Genomic DNA, 10,009 nt, shown 5'->3' with positions numbered 1-10,009 from the left:
TCTCCTGTTTGTCGTACCCCAAGCAGCGGTGCACGCACTACAAATCCTTCTGTTATGCCACATCTCGCAGCTTAGATTCATTCCCTCTTTCTTTTAACTCTCCACGTTTCTGCCTGATTCACTCTCTCTTCCAACTCTCACCCCCCTCTCCATTTACTTACACAAATCTCGCAGATACCCCAAGCAGCGGTGCACGCACTACCAATCCTTCTGTTATGCCACATCTCGCAGCTTAGATTCATTCCCTCTTTCTTTTAACTCTCCACGTTTCTGCCTGGTTCACTCTCTCTTCCAACTCTCACCCCCCTCTCCATTTACTTACACAAATCTTGCAGATACCCCAAGCAGCGTTGCACGCACTACCAATCCTTCTGTTATGCCACATCTCGCAGCTTAGATTCATTCCCTCTTTCTTTTACCTCTCCACTTTTCTGCCTTCCAACCTCATTGTTGAAACTTTAGTCACCATCTCCTGTTTGTCGTACCCCAAGCAGCGGTCCACGCACTACAAATCCTTCTGTTATGCCACATCTCGCAGCTTAGATACATTCCCTCTTTCTTTTAACTCTCCACGTTTCTGCCTGTTTCACTCTCTCTTCCAACTCTCACCCCCCTCTCCATTTACTTACACAAATCTTGCAGATACCCCAAGCAGCGGTGCACGCACTACCAATCCTTCTGTTATGCCACATCTCGCAGCTTAGATTCATTCCCTCTTTCTTTTAACTCTCCACGTTTCTGCCTGGTTCACTCTCTCTTCCAACTCTCACCCCCCTCTCCATTTACTTACACAAATCTTGCAGATACCCCAAGCAGCGTTGCACGCACTACCAATCCTTCTGTTATGCCACATCTCGCAGCTTAGATTCATTCCCTCTTTCTTTTAACTCTCCACTTTTCTGCCTTCCAACCTCATTGTTGAAACTTTAGTCACCATCTCCTGTTTGTCGTACCCCAAGCAGCGGTCCACGCACTACAAATCCTTCTGTTATGCCACATCTCGCAGCTTAGATACATTCCCTCTTTCTTTTAACTCTCCACGTTTCTGCCTGTTTCACTCTCTCTTCCAACTCTCACCCCCCTCTCCATTTACTTACACAAATCTTGCAGATACCCCAAGCAGCGGTGCACGCACTACCAATCCTTCTGTTATGCCACATCTCGCAGCTTAGATTCATTCCCTCTTTCTTTTAACTCTCCACGTTTCACATAGATCAGGTACAGCACAGGCGGCAGCAGTGCAAGCTTCCATCACACACGGAGCAGGTACAGCACAGGCAACGGCAATGCAAGCTTCACTCAAACACGGAGCAGGTACAGCACAGCCAACAGCAGTGCAAGCTTCCCTTACACATGGAACAGGTACATCACCGACAGCAGCAGTGCAAGCTTCCCTCACACATAGATCAGGTACAGCACAGGTGGCAGCAGTGCAAGCTTCCCTCACACACGGAGCAGGTACAGCACAGCCAACAGCAGTGCAAGCTTCCCTTACACATGGAACAGGTACAGCACCGACAGCAGCAGTGCAAGCTTCCATCACACACGGAGCAGGTATAGCACAGGCAACGGCAATGCAAGCTTCACTCAAACACGGAGCAGGTACAGCACAGGCAACAGCAGTGCAAGCTTTCCTTACACATGGAACAGGTACAGCACCGACAGCAGCAGTTCAAGCTTCCCTCACACATAGATCAGGTACAGCACAGGCGGCAGCAGTGCAAGGTTCCATCACACACGGAGCAGGTACAGCACAGGCAACGGCAATGCAAGCTTCACTCAAACACGGAACAGGTACAGCACAGCCAACAGCAGTGCAATCTTCCCTCACACATAGATCAGGTACAGCACAGGCGGCAGCAGTGCAAGCTTCCCTTACACATGGAACAGGTACACCACCGACAGCAGCAGTGCAAGCTTCCCTCACACACCGTCACACACCCTCAGCTTCACACACCCTCACTCACCCTCACACACACACACACACACACATACAACAACAAAAAGAAGACTAGAAATAAACTATCCTAATCCACACTCTAACTCCTAGATTTAAATCCTGAGTCCTAATTCACCATAATAAACTAACAGCCTAATTCACCCTACAAATACACCCTCAAGATACGCAACAGAAAGACATCCTAGAAAATAACAACCTAAGTAAAAAAACGCGCAATGATGTTTTTCAAACTTCAGGTCACCAAACTAACAATTATTAGGACAACTGAACACCAACAAAAGAACGAAGAAATCTCGGTCAGGATGCGAGGACGAGGATGTACAAACCCAAAAGTAAAACAGCCTATTTTTAACTTGGGTAATAAACAAGCACTATTCATCCGGTAAATGGGACGGATTAAACACAATTGTCACGAGTTACACACAGAGCCGTAGGCATATAACAATAGCAGTTCATCACACGGATTTACATCAAATATAGAAAACATATTACGCAAGTTGGATTCAGCGCTAACATCCCTCAGCCGCACTCCTCCCACACCCCCGCTACGCCCCCTCCCCTGCCTGCCGTGTCGAGTGGCTTCAGGTATCTTAGCCCCATTCCAGGCCCCTGCTGCTTTCACACCCTCATGCCGCTCTCCCAGCTCACCCCCTCCCCTGCCCGCCGTCTCAGTTATCTTAGCCCCACTCCAGGCCCCTGCTGCTTTCACACCCTCATGCCGCTCTCCCCGCTCACCCCCTCCCCTGCCCGCCGTCTCAGTTATCTTAGCCCCACTCCAGGCCCCTGCTGCTTTCACACCTTCATGCCGCTCTCCCCGCTCACCCCCTCCCCTGCCCGCCGGGTCACATTCATCCCCCCTCCCCTTCTCTGCCTTCCCTCCATTCACCCCAGCGCCACTTCTCCTCCCCCCTAATTACATGCCTTTCACGGCAGCTCTCTCGCACATCAAAGGCTGCCCCCCACTCCTCGCAACAGACTGCAACAGACTTCGTTGGCCCCGAGGCAACCAGTTCTGACACACAGCAACTTACAGCTTGACTTGTACTGACCCTGCACCCCAGCAGACATGCAATCATCAGACATCCATTATCATCAGACATATATATTCACCCACTCTGCTTCAGTCACCCACTTACACAAATCGCGCCGATACCCCGAGCAGCAGTGCCCGCACTAGCGAGCGTTCTGTTATGCCACATCTCTCAGGTTACAGATCCCTTCTCTCTTTCTATTCCTCAACACGTTTCTGCCTCTTTCACTCTCTCTTCCAACTCTCCCCCCCTCTCCATTTACTTAGACAAATCTTGGTGAGGCACAGGCAGCAACAGTCCAAGCTTCCCTCACACACAGAGCAGGTACAGCACAGGCAGCAACAGTGCAAGCTTCCATCACACACGGAGCAGGTACAGCACAGGCAACAGCAATGCAAGCTTCCCTCAAACACGGAGCAGGTACAGCACAGGCAGCAACAGTGCAAGCTTCCCTCACACACAGAGCAGGTACAGCACAGGCAGCAACAGTGCAACCTTCCCTCACACATAGATCAGGTACAGCACAGGCGGCAGCAGTGCAAGCTTCCCTCACACATACATCTGGTACAGCAATTGCGGCAGCAGTGCAAGCTTCCCTTACACATGGAACAGGTACAGCACAGGCAGCAACAGTGCAACCTTCCCTCACACACAGAGCAGGTACAGCACAGGCAGCAACAGTGCAAGCTTCCATCACACATAGATCAGGTACAGCACAGGTGGCAGCAGTGCAAGCTTCCCTCACACATAGATCAGGTACAGCACCGACAGCAGCAGTGCAAGCTTCCCTCACACATAGATCAGGTACAGCACAGGCAGCAGCAGTGCAAGCTTCCCTCACACATAGATCAGGTACAGCACAGGTGGCAGCAGTGCAAGCTTCCCTCACACATAGATCAGGTACAGCACAGGTGGCAGCAGTGCAATCTTCACTTACACATGGAACAGGTACAGCACCGACAGCAGCAGTGCAAGCTTCCCTCACACATAGATCAGGTACAGCACAGGCAGCAGCAGTGCAAGCTTCCCTCACACATAGATCAGGTACAGCACAGGTGGCAGCAGTGCAAGCTTCCCTCACACATAGATCAGGTACAGCACAGGTGGCAGCAGTGCAAGCTTCCCTCACACATACATCAGGTACAGCACAGGTGGCAGCAGTGCAAGCTTCCCTCACACATAGATCAGGTACAGCACAGGTGGCAGCAGTGCAAGCTTCCCTCACACATACATCAGGTACAGCACAGGCGGCAGCAGTGCAAGCTTCCCTTACACATGCAACAGGTACAGCACAGGCAACAGCAATGCAAGCTTCTCTCAAACACGGAGCATTTACAGCACAGGCAGCAGCATTGCAAGCTTCCCTCACACACGGAACAGGTACAGCACAGGCAGCAACAGTGCAAGCTTCCCTTACAGACAGACCAGGTACAGCACAGGCAAAAGCAGTGCAAGCTTCCCTTACACATGGAACAGGTACAGCACCGACAGAAGCAGTGCAAGCTTCCCTCACACATAGATCAGGTACAGCACAGGCGGCAGCAGTGCAAGCTTCCTTTACACATGCAACAGGTACAGCACAGGCAACAGCAATGCAAGCTTCCCTCAAACACGGAGCAGGTACAGCACAGGCAGCAGCATTGCAAGCTTTCCCTCACTCACGGAACAGGTACAGCACAGGCAGCAACAGTGCAAGCTTCCCTTACACACACAGCACGTACAGCACAGGCAACAGCAGTGCAAGCTTCCATCACACACGGAGCAGGTACAGCACAGGCAACAGCAGGGCAAGCTTCCCTTACACATGCAACAGGTACAGCAGCGACAGCAGCAGTGCAAGCTTCCCTCACACATAGATCAGGTACAGCACAGGCGGCAGCAGTGCAAGCTTCCCTTACACATGCAACAGGTACAGCACAGGCAACAGCAATGCAAGCTTCCCTAAAACACGGAGCAGGTACAGCACAGGCAGCAGCATTGCAAGCTTCCCTCACACACGGAACAGGTACAGCACAGGCAGCAACAGTGCAAGCTTTCCTTACACACAGAGCAGGTACAGCACAGGCAACAGCAGTGCAAGCTTCCCTTACACATGTAACAGGTACAGCACCGACAGAAGCAGTGCAAGCTTCCCTCACACATAGATCAGGTACAGCACAGGCGGCAGCAGTGCAAGCTTCCCTTACACATGCAACAGGTACAGCACAGGCAACAGCAATGCAAGCTTCCCTCAAACACGGAGCAGGTACAGCACAGGCAGCAACAGTGCAAGCTTCCATCACACACGGAGCAGGTACAGCACAGGCAACAGCATTGCAAGCTTCCCTTACACATGGAACATGTACATCACGGACAGCAGCAGTCCAAGCTTCACTCACACACGGAGCAGGTACAGCACAGGCAGCTCTGAACAATGTGCCTGACCTTATTGCAAGGTGAACTATCCCTTTCTTTCTATAAATTGAGATAAGCCTAGTAGTGGATTTGTTAGCTCCTAGTACTAGTTTCAGTTTCTATTGTCACATTTCATTTGAACTATACATTCCTAAAGCCATATGTGTGTGTGCCCATTAATCCCTGGTGCTGTACTTCACCGTCCCTCAACCCTTTTCTAGTGAAAAAAGGGGGAGGGGGATTGGCAACGCCTCACGGGAGCAACCACCATGGAGGATGTGTCAAACTGGTACTCGCTTGACTCCCCACTGTATCATCATCAGCAGTTGCCAACCGTAAAAGTAAAGGGGATCAAAACATTGTGCTAAAGAAAACAAAACTCCGTGTCGTGATGTGAATGACCCAACTACGTTATAGGGGCTACCCTCCCGCAGATACCCCGAGCAACAGTGCCCGCACTAGCGAGCTTTCTGTTATGCCACATCTCTCAGCTTACAGATCCCTTCTCTCTTTCTATTCCTCTACACATTTCTGCCTCTTTCACTCTCTCTTCCAACTCTCTCCCCCCTCTCCAATTACTTAGACAAATCTTGGTGAGGCACAGGCAACAGCAGTGCAAGCTTCCCTTACACATGTAACAGGTACAGCTACAGCACCGACAGAAGCAGTGCAAGCTTCCCTCACACATAGATCAGGTACAGCACAGGCGGCAGCAGTGCAAGCTTCCCTTACACATGCAACAGGTACAGCACAGGCAACAGCAATGCAAGCTTCCCTCAAACACGGAGCAGGTACAGCACAGGCAGCAACAGTGCAAGCTTCCATCACACACGGAGCAGGTACAGCACAGGCAACAGCATTGCAAGCTTCCCTTACACATGGAACATGTACATCACCGACAGCAGCAGTCCAAGCTTCACTCACACACGGAGCAGGTACAGCACAGGCAGCTCTGAACAATGTGCCTGACCTTATTGCAAGGTGAACTATCCCTTTCTTTCTATAAATTGAGATAAGCCTAGTAGTGGATTTGTTAGCTCCTAGTACTAGTTTCAGTGTCTATTGTCACATTTCATTTGAACTATACATTCCTAAAGCCATATGTGTGTGTGCCCATTAATCCCTGGTGCTGTACTTCACCGTCCCTCAACCCTTTTCTAGTGAAAAAAGGGGGAGGGGGATTGGCAACGCCTCACGGGAGCAACCACCATGGAGGATGTGTCAAACTGGTACTCGCTTGACTCCCCACTGTATCATCATCAGCAGTTGCCAACCGTAAAAGTAAAGGGGATCAAAACATTGTGCTAAAGAAAACAAAACTCCGTGTCGTGATGTGAATGACCCAACTACGTTATAGGGGCTACCCTCCCGCAGATACCCCGAGCAACAGTGCCCGCACTACCGAGCGTTCTGTTATGCCACATCTCTCAGCTTACAGATCCCTTCTCTCTTTCTATTCCTCTACACATTTCTGCCTCTTTCACTCTCTCTTCCAACTCTCTCCCCCCTCTCCATTTACTTAGACAAATCTTGGTGAGGCACAGGCAGCAACAGTGCAAGCTTCCACCACACACGTAGCAGGTACAGCACAGGCAAATAGGCGTGCAAGCTTCCCTTACACATGGAACAGGTACATCACTGACAGCAGCAGTGCAAGCTTCCCTCAGTAACACGTACACACAGCAGCATTACCTATGCACTTCCTTAACAATCCGCAGCATGACATCTATCTTCCAATAAACAAATATAACACATCCAGTTTATGAACATTTTTACACACGCCACACACAACTGCAGCTCTTACTGCATGCCTCAACAACGCACATGCAAAGAACTGTTAATGCATACTTACAACACGTACACATACATCAACAACAACGATTCCAGTATTTAAAAGTAGCCACACACACATTAAGTTCCGCATCCGCTGCAATGTTCTCTATTTTCATAATAAAGTTAACCTCACAACTTTGAGGCAGAATATTACAAGAGTTTTAAGTTACAAAGGCCAACTTTGTATACTTTGGAACGCTTTATATAGCAGTGCAAGCTTCCCTCACACATACATCAGGTACAGCACAGGTGGCAGCAGTGCAAGCTTCCCTCACACATAGATCAGGTACAGCACAGGTGGCAGCAGTGCAAGCTTCCCTCACACATACATCAGGTACAGCACAGGCGGCAGCAGTGCAAGCTTCCCTTACACATGCAACAGGTACAGCACAGGCAACAGCAATGCAAGCTTCTCTCAAACACGGAGCATTTACAGCACAGGCAGCAGCATTGCAAGCTTCCCTCACACACGGAACAGGTACAGCACAGGCAGCAACAGTGCAAGCTTCCCTTACAGACAGACCAGGTACAGCACAGGCAAAAGCAGTGCAAGCTTCCCTTACACATGGAACAGGTACAGCACCGACAGAAGCAGTGCAAGCTTCCCTCACACATAGATCAGGTACAGCACAGGCGGCAGCAGTGCAAGCTTCCTTTACACATGCAACAGGTACAGCACAGGCAACAGCAATGCAAGCTTCCCTCAAACACGGAGCAGGTACAGCACAGCCAGCAGCATTGCAAGCTTTCCCTCACTCACGGAACAGGTACAGCACAGGCAGCAACAGTGCAAGCTTCCCTTACACACACAGCACGTACAGCACAGGCAACAGCAGTGCAAGCTTCCATCACACACGGAGCAGGTACAGCACAGGCAACAGCAGTGCAAGCTTCCCTTACACATGCAACAGGTACAGCAGCGACAGCAGCAGTGCAAGCTTCCCTCACACATAGATCAGGTACAGCACAGGCGGCAGCAGTGCAAGCTTCCCTTACACATGCAACAGGTACAGCACAGGCAACAGCAATGCAAGCTTCCCTAAAACACGGAGCAGGTACAGCACAGGCAGCAGCATTGCAAGCTTCCCTCACACACGGAACAGGTACAGCACAGGCAGCAACAGTGCAAGCTTTCCTTACACACAGAGCAGGTACAGCACAGGCAACAGCAGTGCAAGCTTCCCTTACACATGTAACAGGTACAGCACCGACAGAAGCAGTGCAAGCTTCCCTCACACATAGATCAGGTACAGCACAGGCGGCAGCAGTGCAAGCTTCCCTTACACATGCAACAGGTACAGCACAGGCAACAGCAATGCAAGCTTCCCTCAAACACGGCGCAGGTACAGCACAGGCAGCAATAGTGCAAGCTTCCATCACACACGGAGCAGGTACAGCACAGGCAACAGCATTGCAAGCTTCCCTTACACATGGAACATGTACATCACCGACAGCAGCAGTCCAAGCTTCACTCACACACGGAGCAGGTACAGCACAGGCAGCTCTGAACAATGTGCCTGACCTTATTGCAAGGTGAACTATCCCTTTCTTTCTATAAATTGAGATAAGCCTAGTAGTGGATTTGTTAGCTCCTAGTACTAGTTTCAGTTTCTATTGTCACATTTCATTTGAACTATACATTCCTAAAGCCATATGTGTGTGTGCCCATTAATCCCTGGTGCTGTACTTCACCGTCCCTCAACCCTTTTCTAGTGAAAAAAGGGGGAGGGGGATTGGCAACGCCTCACGGGAGCAACCACCATGGAGGATGTGTCAAACTGGTACTCGCTTGACTCCCCACTGTATCATCATCAGCAGTTGCCAACCGTAAAAGTAAAGGGGATCAAAACATTGTGCTAAAGAAAACAAAACTCCGTGTCGTGATGTGAATGACCCAACTACGTTATAGGGGCTACCCTCCCGCAGATACCCCGAGCAACAGTGCCCGCACTAGCGAGCTTTCTGTTATGCCACATCTCTCAGCTTACAGATCCCTTCTCTCTTTCTAGTCCTCTACACATTTCTGCCTCTTTCACTCTCTCTTCCAACTCTCTCCCCCCTCTCCAATTACTTAGACAAATCTTGGTGAGGCACAGGCAACAGCAGTGCAAGCTTCCCTTACACATGTAACAGGTACAGCTACAGCACCGACAGAAGCAGTGCAAGCTTCCCTCACACATAGATCAGGTACAGCACAGGCGGCAGCAGTGCAAGCTTCCCTTACACATGCAACAGGTACAGCACAGGCAACAGCAATGCAAGCTTCCCTCAAACACGGAGCAGGTACAGCACAGGCAGCAACAGTGCAAGCTTCCATCACACACGGAGCAGGTACAGCACAGGCAACAGCATTGCAAGCTTCCCTTACACATGGAACATGTACATCACCGACAGCAGCAGTCCAAGCTTCACTCACACACGGAGCAGGTACAGCACAGGCAGCTCTGAACAATGTGCCTGACCTTATTGCAAGGTGAACTATCCCTTTCTTTCTATAAATTGAGATAAGCCTAGTAGTGGATTTGTTAGCTCCTAGTACTAGTTTCAGTGTCTATTGTCACATTTCATTTGAACTATACATTCCTAAAGCCATATGTGTGTGTGCCCATTAATCCCTGGTGCTGTACTTCACCGTCCCTCAACCCTTTTCTAGTGAAAAAAGGGGGAGGGGGATTGGCAACGCCTCACGGGAGCAACCACCATGGAGGATGTGTCAAACTGGTACTCGCTTGACTCCCCACTGTATCATCATCAGCAGTTGCCAACCGTAAAAGTAAAGGGGATCAAAACA

This window comes from Lissotriton helveticus, chromosome 4_1 (genome assembly GCF_964261635.1).
Source record: "Lissotriton helveticus chromosome 4_1, aLisHel1.1, whole genome shotgun sequence".
Taxonomy (NCBI): domain Eukaryota; kingdom Metazoa; phylum Chordata; class Amphibia; order Caudata; family Salamandridae; genus Lissotriton; species Lissotriton helveticus.
The sequence above is the reverse complement of the archived record's forward strand: the minus strand, read 5'-3'. Positions refer to the sequence as shown.